Source organism: Oncorhynchus clarkii, chromosome 6, assembly GCF_045791955.1.
Source record: "Oncorhynchus clarkii lewisi isolate Uvic-CL-2024 chromosome 6, UVic_Ocla_1.0, whole genome shotgun sequence".
Lineage (NCBI taxonomy): Eukaryota > Metazoa > Chordata > Actinopteri > Salmoniformes > Salmonidae > Oncorhynchus > Oncorhynchus clarkii.
The window spans coordinates 76,541,319-76,562,529 of NC_092152.1; the positions used below are offsets into that span (position 1 = coordinate 76,541,319).

Consider the following 21,211-nt stretch of genomic DNA (forward strand, 5'->3'; position numbering starts at 1 on the left):
ATAACTTCAGAACAAAGTTGAGTACAAATACAAACTTGCCAATGTCTTTGCAATTGATACAAACAAGCAACGTATAAAATTATGCTTCAAATAAAAATAAATACCACACATTAACTTTTAACAAGGCACACCTGTTAGTTGAAATGCATTCCAGGTGACTATCTCATAAAGCTGGTTGAGAGAATGCAAAGACTGTGCAAAGTTGTCATCAATGCAAAGGGTGGCGTCTTTGAAGAATCTAAAATATATTTGTTTAGAACTTTTTTGGTTACTACATGATTCCATATGTGTTGTTTCATAGTTTTGATGTCTTCACTGTTATTCTACAATGTAAAAGAAAAACCCTTGAATGAGTAAGTGTATCCAAACTTTTGACTAGTGCTGTACATTTCAAGCTCAATCAATTGAGTTATATTTTGCTACTTGTAGCCTACTGTCTTTAATTTGTCTCAATATATTTAATGACGTGTAGCCTAACATGTGCGCAATAATGTGGTAAGTCTATGTGGTGTTGGGAAACGCATGTTACATATTCGGGCCATTTTAGGAAAGATGCATGGTTAAAACAGTCGTAAGCCTAAATTCCATCGCTATTAGAAACTGGGCCCTGATATACTTCTATTATGTTTCACTATTATGCTCCTGCTTGTGGTACCATGGCGACGTCTCTCTCAGACCCTATCCTCTAATGGACTTCAAAGCGCTTTTTACAACAGTAGATGGAACACAGCTACGGACATAATTGTCTACAATGCAGAAGTGACTACAAAGCCCCTTAAGGTCCCTCTTTTATGACGTGTTTCCGCTCTCCCCAACACCCCGCTACCTCCCCTCCCTTCAACACCAACCACCACTACTGTTCATTATTTGGCCACTTTGAGATTTCCTCAGCGAGGACGGGTTTTTACTCAATAGAGCAGGACTTCTGGTTATATGTGCATCTGAAGGGCTGATTGCAGGCAATGAAGCAGTAGAACATTAGCAGGTAGGATAGCATTTTCTGCCGGCTTATTATGTCCAGTCCGCTTCTTGAATAGACGTCGAAATGAGACATTCTCTCTGTCCATGCTTGATTTAATTAGGGATTTGATGGGAGTGCGTTGCAAAACAGCGAGCAAGGCGATGTAGAAACTTTGCTTGACTATCGAATGAATGGGATTGTATGTCTTGTTTCAGAGTTATCCTTACTGCATAGTTTTTACTGAGATGTAAACTCTGAACTGTTGTGCATACAGTGTCTTAATTCAATTCGTGAGCGTGTCCCCTACTTTTCCTGAATTTATGGTCAAAATTGGTGGTGGTCAACACATTTCATGGTGTGAGATTAGGCTACAGAGGATGTTGGCTGTTGAGGAATTTCACATGAACGTCATTGCATTTTCATACTACTACAGGAAATTAAGTAGTTTAGACCCAAATGTACCCTTTCGGCTAAATGACCACATATATTGCATTTGGTGAGAAGAGAAGCAGGAGTCGAAGTCCATGTGTTTTGGGGTAGCTCTGTTTGTGAAATGAGAGTGCCAAATTGAGCCCTTTATAATAACACCGTTTGTAAACGTAATCAACATTACTGAGTATATCCTATGTAACAAATAGCCTACATTCTTGTTAGAAATATAGGCTGTGTATGCGTAGGGGTCATGGCAATTCAATTGTAACTGCATGGAGGGGGGCGATTTGAAACCGCCATATTATAGCCCGATAGCCGCTACCATCAGTGAGTACCACTAGACTAGAGACACCTTTTAAAACTTTGCATTATCTCCGTTTATACATGATACGCCATTGAAGTATCTATGCTTTGATATGTTTTATATGAAACACAACACAGTGTGCCAAGCTGTTTCCCTATATCAGAGGCACTCATTGCATAGTGAATCTGGCCGAATAAGCACGCGAATACATTTTAAATCCAACCACACTCGTCCAGTATTTCAGCAGCAGTTTTCCACGTCCGTGAGCTTTGCACCAGCGTGGGTGCTGGTCGCTACAATATATCAAGGTGTCGCTCGTCATAAGAACCGCAACAATGTAACCAGGAATATGCAACGGTCCGGATAATTGTTGGCTGTGGAGTATCCACGAATGACTTTATTTACTTTGATTTAAATATGTGTGCCTTCTTGCAGCACATGGTAGTGCCACACCCCTTGACTTGCATTGACGTACCACAGTGATCATGTAGCCTATTAAATGCAGAATATCATCAATTGACCATTCATTTGGCACAATATCGCCTACCATTGCTTGGTATAACTACAATTCGATCCTTTTGAGAATAGTACAAAATAATGTTCCTTATTTTTTTTCATGTGGTGAATGATTATTCAAATGACTGCATGTACAGTGTTGATACATTCTTATTTTATTGCTGTTTGTAAAGGACCACTAGTAAAGCTGGGCAAACTTGTAATTTAGCCTATAAGAATCTTGGAGTGCGGCTAGAGGTAGACTTGTTGGTTTCAGCTGGTAAGCAGAAGGTTGACACTGTTATGAGTGGCAGAAAAAGGGGGATGTTTGAAATGTTTGCTGAGCAAGCTAGGTTTTTTTGGGTAGTTTTATGGACAAAAAGTACTTGGTTCAGAAAACTCCCTGGTTTAGTCCTTGGCGTGCCAGTAAAAAGATATGGCCTTCTAGTGAGGATGTTCTGGGTACATAATGTCTGAGAAGACTGACCGATAGCTCTGTTGGGACACCTACCATACTGGGATTGGTTTGTTATGTCTGTGAAATGAGTCATTGATCCTATTGATCGGCCAGGGTGAGGTAATGTCACTCTACATGGGGTTGGCACCTTCCCTTCTCTTCATCTAGTTCAGGGCTGTTCAATGCCAATCCTGTTGGGCCAAAACACTTCTAGTTTTCATGCTCTTCTTCTAATAAGACTGAGTACACCAGGAAAGTGCAATTAACTGCCAGGTAGAAACTAAAAGCAGTAGCGTTTGGGCTCTCCAGGACCAGAATTTAACAGCCCTTGGGCTCGGTTTCCCAAAAGCATCGTAAGGCTATGTTCATCGTTAGAACCATTGAGCTCAGTGGTTTTAATGATTAACTTAGCCTTAATATGCTTTTTGGAAACTGGGCCCTGGTCTAGTTGTTGAAGCCGATGGAGGGCCAGAGGATTGGTCTTCCACTCTATCATAGAAAAGCAATGAAGTATTTTAATACACATGGGGAGCATTCAGGTCGCATCAACGTTTGCTAGGTTGTGTGACGGTTTGTACTGAACGACACATTTCCCTAAAACATAGCGGACGGTTCATCAACAGTCAGGTATGTTTGCTCAGATTTGATATGTGTGGCCTGATCAATATGGGTGTGACCATCTGAAATCACAACTCGTACAGCACTATAATCACAAAGATTTTCAACTGGTCGTTCAGTACTGTTTCCGTTGAATTCAGCTGTTGCCCACGGTTTTGTCTTACTGAACGCAACCCTGGTTAATTTTCCACTTGACCATTTGTAAAATATTCCTCCATAAGAACTATTTAACCGTTCTTATTGATGCTTAGTATGCACTGCAGGTCAGTCATCACCAGCATTAACTTCTATCGTTTTCATGCTTACACACATCTGACATTCACAAAAAACATCAATCAAAAACGTTTTCCTCCTTGTATTAGAAACTGCTCCGACCTTTTTAAACGTGTGTATTCATCCATTACATTATTAGCAGTTTGAGCTACATTCTGTCAAAGCAGCAGTGATTGACAAATATTCTTATTGTTTCAATGGGCCCGTTTGTCAAATTCCCAGCACTGAGATGAGTGGCATGAAGTGACAGTATTTAGAATAACAATCAAGCCCTTTATGAAACTGCTGTTTGATGCTAACCAGCATAGCTGCCTTATTTTCCCGTGAATGGAGTCGTGAATGCAGTATTTATATTCACATGGTTTAATATGAACAATGAATACATCACTTTAGCAGCAGAAGTTTAATATGAATATGTGATGATGGGATACATGACAGCATTTGTATGTGGGTCTGTTCTACGTTAATGGCAATATGATTGTAAGTGTTATCACACATTCTGTTACGATTATAGGCAGTTTGTTTGGCATCCATGCCATTTCCCACATGGTGCTGACCACTGGTTCATGCATTGTTCTGTATTTTACATACTAAACCTGATAGTGCCACATTCCAACTATAGGCGATAATAAGAGCCTCTCAAAGCCACAGGCCAATGTGTTTATGGCTTATAAAGACCTCTAAGGCCAATAGCATCCGGTTGTGGAGGAGTTCATCACGAGTGTGATGGCTAATTTATTGATCCAGCCTGTGTTGTGTTCAGAGTGGCCTCTGCTGCCTGTCATCACAACCCAGGGAGAGGAAGTAATGAGCAGGGCTGGAGGCTACCCTAAGTCCCAAATAGCACCCTATTCTTTATATAGTGCACTACATTTGATGAGCTTTGTAGGGAATAGAGTGGTTGACTCCCAAATAGCAGTCTGTCGACAGGCAGCATAATGACAGCAGGATGTACAATGACAACTTGGTGGTCTGGAGGACCAGGGGAGAGGAGGGGGGCCTTGCTGCCAAGGCCAGCAGTCAGGTGCCTTCGTTCTGAGGGGAGAGGTGAGACCCAGACCTACTAGGATGTAGATGAGACGCAGGGGAAGATAAGTAGCTCTCTGTGGGCTTGGTTGATGTGTGCAGACTGCAGAGCAGAGGAAGTGGTTGGGGCAGAGAACTATTCCTAACAATAACTGCTGTGTATCCTTAGTCCCCTATTGATTTTATTCTACTACATCATTTAATTTGATCACTTAAGTTGTAGCCAGTCTCTTGATTAATGCGTTGTGTATCACTCCACTGGGTAACACACTTGGGTATAAAGGTGAGTTAACCTCTATAATTCTCTGAAGAACCATTTTAGGTGTGAGTATGAAAGGTAAGCTACTATATGAATGCAGTCCGTAGTAGCAGCCACGTTCTGGAATGCAGCCCCAGGGCTGTGTTCGTGCACATTAACAACAATATATCTGAATTTCACACCTCAGTGTGACCCAGCCCAGCTATGTGTAACCTTATACAAAAGAGCCAAATCATGAGATTCCAATACTTTGGCAGGATTCCTTTTGAACTTTGAAGACCAGGGCTTTTCTATGCCTGCCTGTGCTTAACGCTTAGTTAGGATACGATCTGATTCTCCACCCTTTTCCAGAAGTGTATTGATTAAAAAGCATGGGATTGGTTTCCACCGTTGTAAAATCCATCTGAGAAAGTGTGCTAATGCACACTCTGGGAGAAGTGTAGAGAACTGTAACTTAGTTTGGACCCAGACAGTTAAGAGCATGTGACCCAAACCCACGGTTCAGTGGATGCACTCCTGTGCTCTCCCACCCTGTCACATTCTCATGTTCAGTTATAATTAGCAACAGGCAACACACGGCATTCAAGTATCACAGCTGCAGCTCGCTGGACAACAGTCCTGCCAACAGAAACTGATAAAATACTACACCTCTGACATGCACAGGATCCGAAAGGTTGGAGGTTGAAATTGGGTATTAATATTCCAGTCAACATTTCCCATACTGTGTCCCTTCCACTCATCTGCCTCCATGCATTTGAGTTGTAATGTGAAGGCCTTCCTGTTTGCATTGCAAATCAAATATGGCTGCTTGCCAGGCATGTCTCAAAGCTATTTCTGATTGATTGGCCTTTGTAAATAGTTTGTTTAAGTTCTGTACATTACACAAGGGTAGTCCATGCTTGTGGTGAGGGCTGATCATTCTTAGCAGTTCTGATGCAAGAAGTCCTATAATTGAAAAGAGATGCCAGGCTTAAAGCTACATTCTGAGATTAGAGAAAGCAGCTGCAGCCCGGCCATTTGTTTTGGTATACAGCGGAGGGATGGGGCTGCGGAAATGTAACCCCTCTCAGATTCATAGACGGACTTCTAAATGCAGTCAATGAGTAGGACTAAATAGAACTGAAATGACCATTGAACAGATCCAAGACTGTACCTTTTTTAAGATGATTCAGTGATGCTATTTCTCTGGAATTGCCTCTTGAATACAACTTCTCTGGCCTGTGTTTGCCATGCAGGAGAGTCCTCACTTATGTCATGTGAGACAATGACCCTTCATCTGTAGCCTGTGTAAACTGACAGAACAAGCTGCATTAGTTCAAACGGCAAGGAACATTTGTGAGAATTATGTTTTAAAAATGGGGTCTGTTCTGATAAGATCTTTCATTTGGCTGTAGCCTATGGTGTCTTTGTGAAAATTAAAGTTTGAAGCTTTGCAAAAAGCAACGTTACAGATTCATATCCAGACCCATGCAGCACTCCAAACGTAGGCCCATAGCCTAAAGAGATGTTACTAACTCAGCAACTGTTCCTCATATCTTATATGGTGTTGCTGTTCCTCCTTCTGCTAGACCAAAATGACTTGAATAATGACTGGTTCTAAATTTAACTGGTGCTTAAAGATGTATTTTATAAAGGTTTTGTATAATTTCAGTCAGTAGTTGTAAAAATAGTGATAACGAGCCAAAACGAGTCATCCATGTCGTATAATATGTTATGTTACATCCCACAAAAAAAAATATCTAATTCCAATTCGTACAATATGTTACCCATTTGTAAGTGCTTCACATCCCGTTCAATCTCTTTAACTACTGTAGTATCTTCTAGGAACTGTTGGCAACCTGTTTCATTAGCTTCTGTGCTAGAATCAGCTAATTATCCACTTACACTGTTCACTATATTGCTTTAATTACCTTGGATGTGGTTTGGCTTTTCTCAATGATTAATTGAAATAGTTGTTATATTTAAATACTTTGTCCTTTCATCCAACAGTGATGCGTTACCATTAAAAAATGAATTTCAAATGAACTGCATTCCGTAAATGAAAGCGTTTGGGGGTTCTGAAAACTTAAGTTTACATTATAAAATTGTAATTTAACAACCGACAAGTTTTTAGTTTATTGTTTATATTTAATGAAAGGGACAGAGCCTGTGAAGTGAGAACCCCATACCACAGAACTCCAGCTTGTACTGAACATGTTTATATGGCAAAATCATACTTTCCCATTACACATTATTAGGTGTCCTTAAGAAGGTGCACTTTACTGGCCTTTGGGCCAAATTCAAGGTGTCGTGTCGCTGGCTGCATTCCCTAAAGAGCCCTGGGCAAATGTAATGCACTATTTAGGGAATAGGGTGCCATTTGGGAGACAGTTCCCCTAGCACTGGCCTGGGCCAAAGGAGGGTGGTTCAGGGACTAACTGTCATACTGGATCACCGCAGCTGAAAGCAGATCTGCTCTGAAATCTGTTTGAGGTTGCAGCTGAAAGCCTCTGCTATTGCTGGACTTTGGTATTGGCAGATCTCCATGGTTGGCATGGTCACCAGGCCCCTCGGGGGCCGGGGCTCATGTCCCTTAGTCATCGGGACAGAAATGTCTGATCTGTAATAATCAGGTGTCTGCTAACAGTAAATGACCACAGCATTGCAATGTCTGATTGTGTGGCTACTTGCCTAAGGTGTGTAAAACTCTGATTACTTAGGCTGTGTTTACACAGGCAAACCGATTCTGATCTTTTGACCAATCAGATCAGATTTTTTGCTAATAATTGGGCAAAGGATCAGAATTGGGCTGCCTCTGTAAACACAGCCATGATAGTGACACACTGCTATGAGCTCAGATGCTGCGATGATTGGCCATGTCACTGCCTGACACACTGTGTAGTCTACCTGTTTGACCTTGATCCTTGTGACCTTATTTAGCCCAGAGAGCAATCCAGAATTCAATATCAGTTTAGCGAGCCCTTTGAGTAGCATCTATCCAATCTGAGTGAACAGGTTTCAAACTTTGTCTGGTTGAGTTGTTCTGATCTGCAAGACTGATACAAACTGACAGTGGAACTACTTTTTGTAAAAATGTGAAATGTTCCTTTTTCATGAGAGAAAGTCAAACCTGGCTGATGTGAGTGGAACAGTCTTATAGCCCAAAGTAATATTGCTCCTTTATGTTCCTGGATGTTGAAGTGTCGTGGGTAAATTAAACTTTAGTTTAGCATCTGATTCTCTTTGTTGTTCAAGCTGGGTTGAAGTGCTTTTGGGTGTGCTTTCGTTCTGGTATTGCTACTAGCTTTGCTACACATTGGACATTCCCTCATTGGTTGTTCAAACCAATTATAGCTAAGTCACCTTGTTTATCCCCAAATGCTCATAAACAAATGGACTTCTGATGATTGTGTATTATTTGTTGACACAATTCTACCATTCATATCACTCATCAGAAATGTATTCCTGTTCTGACTCCGTTGAGGTGGTAACCATGCTGAAAATGGCATTCCTGGTTGGAATACCCCAGAAAGTGTGTCTGGCCCTGGTTGTATTGTTGAGATCATGTGGGTGGAACCCACCCCTCTGCTCTGCCTCTTCCCAAGCCTGGCTTCAGGCAAGGGCTTCTATTTTTGGTTTTCCTATAAGGATAGATTCTCTTCTTGCTGCAAATGTTTACCAGCTAGCCTTCCTGCCTGCCTTGGTAGTTGAGGGAGGGTCATGGTTTAAAGTTGTTCCACCCACTCCACAGGTTGGTTGGTTACTCATCCTGAGAGGCTAGAGACAGAAGACAGTATGTGCATGTTTGAGATTGACTCCGTACATTGCAGTCGGACTGCACAGAATCACTGATTCTCCCAAATAAATAATCAAATGAGCAATTATCCATCTCGTTCTGTTCAGAGGACTGTGTTTGTTGAATCACAACCAGAGGCTACTTAGCCTAACCCTGTGTGTCGGATAAATAGTGCCTATTATGTTGAATGTTTGTACTGTGCCTTCAGAAAGTATTCACACCCCTTGATGCCCCCCCTTCCTCCCCCAAATTGTGTTACAGCCTGAATTTTAAAACGGATTCAATAGAGATTTTTTTTGTCACTGGCCTTCACCTAATACCCCGTAATGTCAAAGTGGAATTATGTTTTTTCAATTTTAACAAATTAATTAAAAATACAAAGCTAAAATGTATTGAGTCAAGTATTCAACCCCTTTGTTATGACAAGCCAAAGTAAGTTCACAAATAAAAATGTGCTTGACAAGTCACTTAAGTTGCATGCACTCACTGTGTTCAATAATAGTTGTCAACATTATTTTTGAATGACTACCTCATCTCTGTATCCCACACATGCAATTATCTGTAAGGTCCCTCAGTCAAGCCGTGAATTTCGAACACAGATTCATCCACAAACACCAGGAAGTTGTCCAATGCCTCGCAAAGAAGGGCACCTATTGGTAGATGGGTAATTTAAAAAAGCAGATATTAAATATCCCTTTGAGCATGCTGAAGTTATTAATTACACTTTGGATGGTGTATCAATACACCTAGTCACTACAAAGATACAGGCGTCCTTCCTAACTCAGTTGCCGGAGAGGAAGGAAACCGCTCAGGGATTTCACCATTAGGCCAATGGTGACTTTAAAACAGAGCTTAATGGCTGTGATGGGAGAAAACTAAGGCTGAATCAACAACATTGTAGTTACTCCACAATAGTAACCCAATTGACAGAGAGTGAAAAGAAGGAAGCCTGTACAGAATACAAATATTCAAAAAAATGCATCCTGTTTGCAATAAGGCACTAAAGTAAAACTGCAAAAAATTTGGCAAAGAAATGAACTCTTAAGTCCTGAATGCAAAGCTTTATGTTTGGTGCAAATCCAATACAGCACATTACTGAGTACCACTCTCCATATTTTCAAGCATAGTGATGGCTGCTTCATGTTATGGGCATGCTTGTCATCGACAAGGACTAGGGAGTTTTTTTTAGGATCAAAAGAAATAGAATAAAGCTAAGCACAGTCAATCCTGGTTCAGTCTGCTTTCCAAAAGACACTGGGAGACAAATTCACCGTTTCAGCAGGACAATACCCTAAAACACATAGAATTTTCCTGAGTAGCGTAGTTACAGTTTTGACTTAAATCGGCTTAAATCTATGGCAAGACTTAAATGGCTGTCAAGCAATGATCAAAAACCAATTTGCCAGAACTTGAAGAAATTGTAAAATGAATGTGCAAATATTGTACGATCCAGGTGTGTAAAGCTCTTAGACTTACCCAGAAAGACTCACAGCTGTAATCGTTGCCAAAGGTGATTCTAACATGGGTTTAATATTTTTCTAACCAAGATACATTCTTTGTTTCTATTAATTAGTATTTTGATGCAAGAAGTATTTTGTGTAGAACATTGACAAAATATGCCAAACATTTAATCCCACTTTGGAACACCGCAAAATGTGGAAAAAGTAAAGGGGTGTGAATACTTTCTGAAGGTGCTGTACTTTCCATTTCTTAGACACTTGCTCCCCTTCAGCCCGCCCTTAATGCCAAAGTGTTTCAAGCTATATGTGGAGCGATCAGGGGCCAGTTATATAGTTGGTCGTTTTTGACTGTCACTGTACAGCCCCAGTGAGCCTCTGGAAACCTGAGTAGATGGTGTATTCATACTATGGTGCAGGAATTTGCACTTTGCGGACAAGTGTCAATGTTTGAAGTCCTGGAAACATACCGTTAACAAGTATTACTGTTACCTTTTCCTGTCCTGGGAATAGTATTGACACATTTTCATGTTGGTGTCTTTAGAAGGGAATTTATTTTTCCAAGAGGACCACGTGGCGTCTTAGAAAATTATTTAAAAAACACTGAACAGAGAATGGAATGTTCAATGATAAACCTACCAATAATTTGAATTTGGTTGGGCAAGATTTTCCCCATGTTTTCTCATGTATAATCTAGTTAGAAATGGAAGCCCCTTCTACTTTTCTTATTTTCTTTTGATGCATTTTGATCTTGACTTGTGACTGTAACAAATACATTATTTCTGCTTGGCTCTCATGACTAGGCCTAAAGTGCCTTCGTGCTTCTGCATCATGATGTTCCAAGACAAACTTTTTTTTAATGGCCCCATTTGACACACTCTTGTGTTTAAAAGTTTAGTGCGGCTTTGCTTCTCCAGGTCATGTTTGAAAGGACTATCTGACACTGTCACTGCCCTATGCAACAACAGTAAATGCATCCACTGTGACCAGAAAATAGCTCTTGAAGTGCCCTTTTAATATACCACTGTACATGGGCCCTGCTCAACAGTAGTGCAGGATAGACCCATTTCCTAGCTGCATCATGAAAAGTAGCGCGTGTGGGTTCGCACCAGAAAGGGCTTTGTTTACGTAGGAGTCAATATAGAATCCTCCAACTTGAGATGCAGCTCGTGCAAGTTAACAAAACCTCATTTAGATGGTTTTTGTCTACGACATCACAGATGTCATCTGAGTATTGATTACCTAGCAAGGTAAAATATCACAAATAGAGCTAGATAAAGCCAGAAGAATAATATACTTGTTGGACATAGCTAATTAGCAATAGCCACCAGCCTTCTGTGTTTTCATGGTCATCACTCAGACTGTTAAGTTTGTCAAGGTCCCAACATCAGCGTTAGCTATCCTGTTTTAGAGCTTTTTGGTGTGAAGATGTGTGACATCACTCGAATGTGATGTTTGCTTGTAAACAAAAAATATCTATGTAGGGAATAGTGCCATTTGGGACAGTATTTTGTGTGAGCATTTTCTAATGTCGCCTGCTGCCTGCCCGTATGGTTACTCATTAGACCTATATAAGGGAATCCATTCTTTGTTTATTAGTGAGGGGAGAGAAAATGGGAGCGCAGCCAGTGCTCCCTTCCAGATTTCAAGATGGGAACAGCGACTGAGACAGAAAGAGGCTAAGTGAGACTGGAGAGAGCCTTTACTTTAAACCCAATATCTCTGCAGCTATCCCCCACTATCTCTGTAGCCTCCTCACCGGCTTAAAAAGGTTTTGCAGCAGCGTCATGTATGGCAGGGAGGCATCTGGATTCTATTACATGTGGACAGGCCAACGTTATTCAAGTGGCTGAAAATAACCTTTTATTTGTCGCAGCATGCAAAGGGGGGAGAGTTCAGCTCAGCTAATGCATCTAAATGGATACAACAGCTAACATTAGACTGCCTCCTCAACATCTGATGAACCAACAAGTCCAGAGGGTGAGGAGGCAGTTGAGTGATGAGAAGAGGGAGACCTTGGAGAGAGGCCAGACAATCCAACACCTACTTAGGGGCAGGTCAGTAGCTAGCACGCTGCCCTGGTGTGGTCTTTGTCATGTTCATTTGGCAGCAACTGAAACAGGGAGGGGACTACCTTAACCCTTGTTTTTGTTTCCCACTGCAAAACGTTTTGCTACATTGTGCCCAAATGAACATGATCCCAGTCTCCGTATGGTATGAGGCGCTAGCTAGCTGGTTGGCTCATCTGTATCTAGCCTGTTGCCTGGCTACCCAGACTTCTTGCTCTGGCCAAACACCCATGTACATTAGTTTCTCCTCTTCAATGAGTGTCGATCGGAGTACCTCCCCGAGCTTTCACCAAATGCGAACACATTCGGGGCCGTCTGATCGGTCCAGAAACTGATGAGTTGGGCCAGAGTCAGAACACACTGCAGTTTGAAAATGTGTCATTGGCTTTGACACTCTGATTGGTTAGAGACGATCCAATTGCTGATCACTTTGTTTTGTGCAACGCCACTCAACACCACAAACAACTTCAGATTAAAGTATGTAGCAAATGACAGAGCAGCGGAATAATTTAGGGTGAGTAGCAGGGTTGGGTAAATGTCTATATATAATCAATTAGTTACTAGTTACCCGTTCAAAATTTTAATCTGTAATGCAACTTTTGGATTACCCAAACTCTGTAGCGTTATCTGATTACTTTCGGATTACTTTCCCATTAAGACACATTGTCTTATTCTAAAGGATCCATCAAATGCATTCGGTGTCGTCATAGTGGTCTCTGACTTGTGGTCAGACTCGCTCAGGTGGAACAAACTTAAACTTGCTCCTTTTTTCAATGCTGATTTGAATGTGATTGTGCAAAAGTCCTTTCTAAATTGAAAAGTAATCCAAGAAGTAATCATCTAGTTTTTCAAAATTCCCTTTTAATCTGATTACAATATTTTTGCTGGTAACAACCAATTTACAGTGCAAACTGATTGCAGTGATTGAATTATCTGCAAATTACTTGCGGACTGAGAATATTGTTTGCTTGGATATGATTGGGCATGTCTATTAAAGCACTTCTATACTGTCTTAGTGTCACTCACCAAGCAGAAATTAGTACCCTGTAGTTATTTTGGAGTTGGGCTCAGAGTTCTTCAGTGGATTATCTCTAGGAAATACAGTAGAATTCAACAGTAATAAATAAAGACCTAACTCCATCCCATTCAACATTTGTTTTGTTTATGAATTGTTTGCTAGGAAATTAACTCTTGGTTACATATTCTGGGTACTTGTGATTATGTGTTATGTACCCTGGTCTGTGGTTCAGTGGACACTTGACTACTTAACAACTCATCTGACTCAGATGGGAACTGAGAGAAGGGAAGGCTGCCTTGCAGAGAGGGAGCTCCTTTTTCATTGGAATAGCTAGTTTGCGATGGGGTTAATGTGTCCAGAGTCCAGTTAAACACTTAAACTGAGAACAGCTAACTGGAAGTACTGTACAGTAACAGTTTGTACAGTCATTAACAAGCCCTGTGTTTTGTTGGATGCATGGTTGTTCATTTGGGTGGTGGCTCAATTTGGTGGAATTTGCGGTAGTCAGTGGTGGGTGTGGCTTGACAGTAACACATTTATATTAGCAGTAGTGTGGGATGCACTGAGTGACAAACTGCTATGTATGGACAGTTTTTAGTGAGGAACTATCATATAGTTCGTGAATATTCAGTACTCTGGGGAGTTGAGAAACCCTAACTGTCAGTCTTACCCACCCAGTTGTAAGTATTTGATTATGGCTACCTGCGTAATACTTCCTGTGGGACTAATGCAAAGCTTGTGATTTTCTATGCTGCAACAACAGTGCTTATGTTCCCTGGCCCTGACTTGCAAATGGCCTCATCACTCAAATCCCCAGTTTGAATTTAATTGAGATAAGCCAATACAATGTTTGTTGTTTTCTACTTTGTCTAGTTGAAATGTCATTCTTCAATAGTCTTAAGTTTGAGCGCACAGTTTCATATTGACGACAGGACTGAGTCTGTGGGAAGTTCTCAGATCTGGCAGAAAGATAAAGGGTACCTTGAAGACCTCCTCAGGCAGTTGTTGTTAAGACTATTAGGGAACGGGGAAGAATGCTGTCCTTGTCCCAACGCGGGTTATACGTGATCACACACCTCAAACTCCTGATCCAGATCAGGTGGATTAACCCATGTCCATATCAATTAACCAGAGGTAACTTCTCAGCGCCCCTCCGCGGGCCCTCCTCAGGGCAGGTCTTCATGGCTTCTAACATGTCTCATGATGATGTCTCATTCTCTGAGGCTCTAAGGGTTTATTTTACACTTTTCAGAGCAGAAACACTTTAGACCCAAATACACTGAAGAGAGGCAGCAGAAACACTCAAGACCCAAATACACTGAAGAGAGGCAGCAGAAACACTTCAGACCCAAATACACTGAAGAGAGGCAGCAGAAACACTCAAGACCCAAATACACTGAAGAGAGGCAGCAGAAACACTCTAGACCCAAATACACTGAAGAGAGGCAGCAGAAACACTCTAGACCCAAATACACTGAAGAGAGGCAGCAGAAACACTCTAGACCCAAATACACTGAAGAGAGGCAGCAGAAACACTCTAGACCCAAATACACTGAAGAGAGGCAGCAGAAACACTCTAGACCCAAATACACTGAAGAGAGGCAGCAGAAACACTCTAGACCCAAATACACTGAAGAGAGGCAGACTCAGGTAGAAGCAGGGTTCCTAGTCCTGTCCTGGGCTTTATTAGGCATGTTGTTGATGATCTCTAGTTCTGGTGAGAAATCTAAGGCTGGAGGTGGGCATTGTTCTGCTGTTGTGCCTTGCCTCGTGTTAAGTGAATTAGCTGTGTTGGATGAGAGCTCCCTCCCAGGCCCTGATTGGATTGTCTGTTCTAGGCTGTGGGTTGGGATTGGACTTGACTGGCACACACACATTCCCACAGGTTAACAACAGACAATTCCTAACTCTAAGGGACCCCACACACTGCACCGGAGATTGATCTGCCGTTTTTTTCCGATGCTGTGTGTTTTAGGGACAACCCGCTGGTGGACGTTTAACTGCTGACATTTACTGTGCACGCAATTCTATATGTAGAATTGGCTTGCAAATTACCGATGGTACTCTAAGTGCTCTCGACCGGCAAATGCTACCTGTGACCATGAATTAACCCTCCCTGGTTGGACCAGTGCTTATGTTGCAACTGCCTGCCACAGGCTTTCACTCATCCCAATGCAGGGGAGTGTGTAAATACTACAAACAGTCAATGGGGGGAGTGTACACTCTAGGTAAACATTACCACAACACAACCTGGCAACCCAGTGAGGTCGGTGTACTCAAACTCACTGTATCATCCCCGGTGATTTGTTTACAGTAAACTGCCATATTCCCAATACAAATGACCAGGCCTGGGAGACTGAGGCAACCTAAGTGGCAAATCTCAGCAGGAGGGTGGATATCTGGCTGTTGCAAAAATAGTTTCTCTCTCAATCCCCAGACATCTCTATTGTTGTCTGCTCATCAGTTCCTAATCTAATCCCAGCAGCATTATTATCCAGTATGCATTTAATCTTGTGGTGTGAGTGGAGGTGGTAACTGTTGAAAGATAAGCTGTAGCCTACTCCTGGAATTAGCCCCACTCTGCTGACCTAGAGGGAAACACTAACTACACCCTACCCTCCTCTCTTTTCCAAACTCTCTCTTTCCAGGGGGGTATACCATGGATCTCCCCCTTCTTAGCCTCCCCCAGCTACAGTGTCAACACCCACAGTCACAGGGAAGTCACAGGTTGCTTTGGCAGACTGTAAATTCTCACATCTGGTTCGATCTGGAGGTGTTAATGGCCAGAGGGAGTGGCCAGAGGGAGTGGCCAGAGGGAGTGGCCAGAGGGGTTGGAGACAAGTAGCTGGGGCTGAAGGGATTGGAGGGGTTGAGATGTTTAGGGGCGGTGGCAGAGTTGTGGCTCCCGAGTGGCGCAGCGGTCTAAGGTACTGCATCTCAGTGCAAGAGGTGTCACAACAGTCCTTGAATCCAGGCTGTATCACAACCGGCCGTGATTGGGAGTCCCATAGGCCGGCGCACAATTGGCCCAGCGTCGTCTGGGTTTGGCCGGTGAAGGCCATCAAAGTAAATAAGAATTTGTTGTTAACTTCTTCTGGCTGGGGGCAGTATTGAGTAGCTTGGATGAATAAGGTGCCCAGAGTAAACTGCCTGCTACTCAGTCCCAGTTGCTAATATATATAAAATAATATATATAAAATAAAAATGCTTATTGATAATCTCAATTATAGTGGATTTATCAGTGGTGACAGTGTTTCCTAGCCTCAGTGCAGTGGGCAGCTGGGAGGAGGTGCTTTTATTCTCCATGGACTTTACAGTCCCAGAATTTTTTTGAGTTTGTGCTGCAGGATGCACATTTCTGCTTGAAAAAGCTAGCCTTAGCTATCCTAACTGCTTCTGTATATTTGTTCCTAACTTCCCTGAAAAATGGCATATCACGGGGGCTATTCGATGCTAATGCAGAACGCCACAGGATATTTTGTGCTGGTTAAGGGCAGTCAGGTCTGGAGAGAACCAAGGGCTACAGTGGGGCAAAAAAGTATTTAGTCAGCCACCAATTGTGCAAGTTCTCCCACTTAAAAAGATGAGAGAGGCCTGTAATTTTCATCATAGGTACACTTCAACTATGACAGACAAAATGAGAAAAAAATATCCAGAAAATCACATTGTAGGATTTTTAATGAATTTATTTGCAAAATTTGGTGGAAAATAAGTATTTGGTCACCTACAAACAAGCAAGATTTCTGGCTCACACAGACCTGTAACTTCTTCTTTAAGAGGCTCCTCTGTCCTCCACTCGTTACCTGTATTAATGGCACCCGTTTGAACTTGTTATCAGTATAAAAGACACCTGTCCACAACCTCAAACAGTCACACTCCAAACTCCACTATGGCCAAGACCAAAGAGCTGTCAAAGGACACCAGAAACAAAATTGTAGACCTGCACCAGGCTGGGAAGACTGAATCTGCAATAGGTAAGCAGCTTGGTTTGAAGAAATCAACTGTGGGAGCAATTATTAGGAAATGGAAGACATACAAGACCACGGATAATCTCCCTCGATCTGGGGCTCCACACAAGATCTCACCCCGTGGGGTCAAAATGATCACAAGAACGGTGAGCAAAAATCCCAGAACCACACGGGGGGGGGATCTAGTGAATGACCTGCAGAGAGCTGGGACCAAAGTAACAAAGCCTACCATCAGTAACACACTACGCCGCCAGGGACTCAAATTCTGCAGTGCCAGACGTGTCCCCCTGCTTAAGCCAGTACATGTCCAGGCCCGTCTGAAGTTTTCTAGAGAGCATTTGGATGATCCAGAAGAAGATTTGGAGAATGTCATATGGTCAGATAAAACCAAAATATAACTTTTTGGTAAAAACTCAACTCGTCGTGTTTGGAGGACAAAGAATGCTGAGTTGCATCCATAGAACACCATACCTACTGTGAAGCATGGGGGTGGAAACAACATGCTTTGGGGCTGTTTTTCTGCAAAGGTACCAGGACGACTGATCCGTGTAAAGGAAAGAATGAATGGGGCCATGTATCGTGATATTTTGAGTGAAAACCTCCTTCCATCAGCAAGGGCATTGAAGATGAAATGTGTCTGGGTCTTTCAGCATCACAATGATCCCAAATACACCGCCCGGGCAACGAAGGAGTGGCTTCGTAAGAAGCATTTCAAAGTCCCGGAGTGGCCTAGCCAGTCTCCAGATCTCAACCCCATAGAAAATCTTTGGAGCGAGTTGAAAGTCCGTGTTGCCCAGCAACAGCCCCAAAACATCACTGCTCTAGAGGAGATCTGCATGGAGGAATGGGCCAAAATACCAGCAACAGTGTGTGAAAACCTTGTGAGGACTTACAGAAAACGTTTGACCTCTGTCATTGCAAACAAAGGGTATATAACAAAGTACTGAGAAACTTTTGTTATTGACCAAATACTTATTTTCCACCATAATTTGCAAATCAATTCATTAAAAATCCTACAATGTGATTTTCTGGATTGTTTTCCCTCATTTTGTCTGTCATAGTTGAAGTGTACCTATGATGAAAATTACAGGCCTCTCTCATCTTTGTAAGTGGGAGAACTTGCACAATTGGTGGCTGACTAAATACTTTTTTGCCCCACTGTATATCTGTTCCTGGTTCAACATTTTTGAACGTGACATGCTTATTTAAGATGGTGAGAGTCACTTTTAAAGAATAACCAGGCATCCTCTACTGACGGGATGAGGTCAATATCCTTCCAGGATACCCGGGCCAGGTTGATTAGAAAGGCCTGCTCGCTGAAGTGTTTTAGGGAGCGTTTGACAGTGATAAGGGGTGGTCGTTTGACCACAGACCCATTACGGATGCAGGCAGTGATCGCTGAGATCTTGGTTGAAAACAGCAGAGGTGTATTTGGAGGGCAAGTTGGTTAGGATGATATCTATGAGGGTCCCCGTGTTTACGAATTTGGGGTTGTACCTGGTACGTTCATTGATCATTTGTGTGAGATTCAGGGCTTAGATTGTAGGATGGCCGGAGAGTTAAGCATGTCACAGTTTAGGTCACATAACAGCACAAGCTCTGAAGATAGATGAGTGGCAATCAATTCATATATGGTGTCCAGGGCACAGCTGAGGGCAGAGGGTGGTCAATAGCAAGTGGCAACAGTGAGAGACTTGTTTCTGGAAAGGTGGACTTTGAACTCAGCTCACCACGCTCATAAGCATTGCCTAGGATGAACATAAAAAGCTTGAACTGTGTGATCCTAATGACCTACATAATATGGTATAATATAAGATGACATAACAATGTATATGAAATCAAGCCTCCAGCCTGTGCATTGTATTTTCTATACAGCAGAGGGCTGACAGGCCCCATGGTATACATATCACTTACATACCAGTGACTGATGCCTTATCCATTTCATACACTACAATATCTGTTCATTTATCACTGACATGCGACTGCCATCCGGTAACTTAACCGGTTCGTCCAGTCTGTGTCTTTCAGAGAAGTCAATCATACATCACTAGCAAACACGTTATAGAAATAGTTCAAGTACTAAATTACATGTTTCAGCATTTTCTCATACATCAAATGTGGTGTAAAGTCAAGCTGACTGAGGCCACATCTTTCCACTAGATCCTGTCACTTGCATTAGGAGAGATCTGCAGGTCTCTATAGAATTACATTTAGACAATCAATTCTATTCTTTTGAGGTCTGCTGAAGATTTGATGATGTTTACAGCTGTATCCTGATCTACACATCAGAGGAGATGACGTGGGATGTCTTTGAAAAGCTCTCACATCACAAGCCTTCATTTATGTGTGAACCATCTATTTGAGGAGACCCTACGATGTAAAGCTTTGCTAAACCGTTGTCAACAAGAGTGGAGGAAACAACCTTCTGGTCGACAATCAGAAAAACATGATTGCTTCCATGTTTTGGGCAGATCATACTAATGGAGGATAATGTACTGGGTCTGGATGGTAATAACATGGCAGTTGGTGAGCAGCTGACAGCTGATGTCGCCTTCTGGATAAACAATTTGAGACATTAGGAACCCACCTGTGACTTAGACATAGGGGTGTACTGTGTCGGTAAATCTAATCTGAAGTCCGAGAGATTGAGACCTAGATGTGCTGCTATGTGTGTCTCAATGGATTTGATAGGTGGCTCTTTCTAGAGTTTTGTACTAAACTTGTAGTTCTCTTATCAAATGAAACCTCAGCATTATAAGTTGCGTACTGTAAATTAAACATTTAGCAAGAACATAATGTAAGTGCTTTGCGTCCTCTGTGATCTCTTACACATGTTGTACACCAACCTTGTGTCATGTTCTCATTTCCAAACCATTCCCTGTGATACTTAGGCACTAATTGGTGACTGCGTGGCATTTTACAACCACTCTACTTAGTTACAAGACTAACCGTCACAGACAGAATAGCGTTGCTACTGTCAAGTTGGCTGTTCAAGCTGTCCGTCTTTGAGAAACTGGTTTGTGATCATGTTGCATGCCTAGAACTGTGTATATATGTGTTTGTGTGTGTACCACAGCAATTGTGCACATGGACGAGGCAGGGTATTTAGCGTGATTGAATGGAAAGGACTGTGTTCTTATGCCCTGGACAATAGAACCTGCCAGCCTTCTGAGAGAGCCGAACTAGCCTCAACACAGCAGCTACAATTGCGCAGCAGCGCTCTGAGCCACTAGGCTTATATTGTTACCTCAACAATGGCTAGCCACAGTCCTCAGAGTTCATCGGCTTTCTTGTCATGTTGTTCTCCTCTTTCAGCATCCCTCCTTTCTCTCTCCCCAGCCAGCGCAGCGCCTGAGGCCTTTTAATTGGGTTCCAGCAGGTCAGTTTACCTGTCTGGAATTATCATTTTCACAGGGGAAATTCACAGGATTAGCAAAGCCACAGCCTTTTTAAGATGTAAAGAGTTTTTGTGTTTCAGTAAATCGACTGAGTGCTGGGTAGTCACCCTCTCATTCTCCTCAGCACCTACCCTTGATATATTCAGTCTGTGTATTACCTCCGATGGCCTTATTTACCTTTTGGCTTTGACCTTTAGTTCAAGGTTTAGGCTGTTTAGTCGACTGTTTGGTCGATAGGCTGTTGGTCTATCAAGATTTTTTTAGTCTTTTTTTTTTAGTAGAGCAGTCTAAAATATATTTATTTTTATGGCACATGAGACACCTGTCTGATTCACACTCGTCTGTGGACTAATCCATTGTGGAGGCACACCAACAGTATATTTTAAGAACACATTCTTATTTACAATGACGGCCTACCGGGGAACAGTGGGTTAACTGCCTTGTTAACTCTGGGATTCGATCCAGCAACCTTTCGGTTACTGGCCCAACGCTCTAACCACTAGGATACCTTCTGGTTACTGGCCCAACGCTCTAACCACTAAGCTACCTGCCGCCCCAAATCAGTATCACATTTACAGTTAATTCCCATAATTTCTAATCTAAAATGTTTGGTTACGGTAATTTCCGTTAATGCATTCAATATATTATTTTTACAGTCTTTTACCGTTCTCATTGTCGGAGTCGACATGTTGTTTGCGGAC

General features: G+C 42.2%; 1 protein-coding gene across 1 annotated transcript in view; it reads left to right on the forward strand.

Moving 5' to 3' along the window:
• Positions 1-824: 824 nt before the first annotated feature.
• LOC139411623 (talin-2-like) overlaps positions 825-21,211 on the forward strand; it is a 125,793-nt gene continuing 105,406 nt past the window's right edge. The window contains exon 1 of the mRNA XM_071158213.1: positions 825-985. The gene's annotated coding sequence lies outside the window, so the exon portion shown is untranslated. The remainder of the gene's footprint in view (positions 986-21,211) is intronic.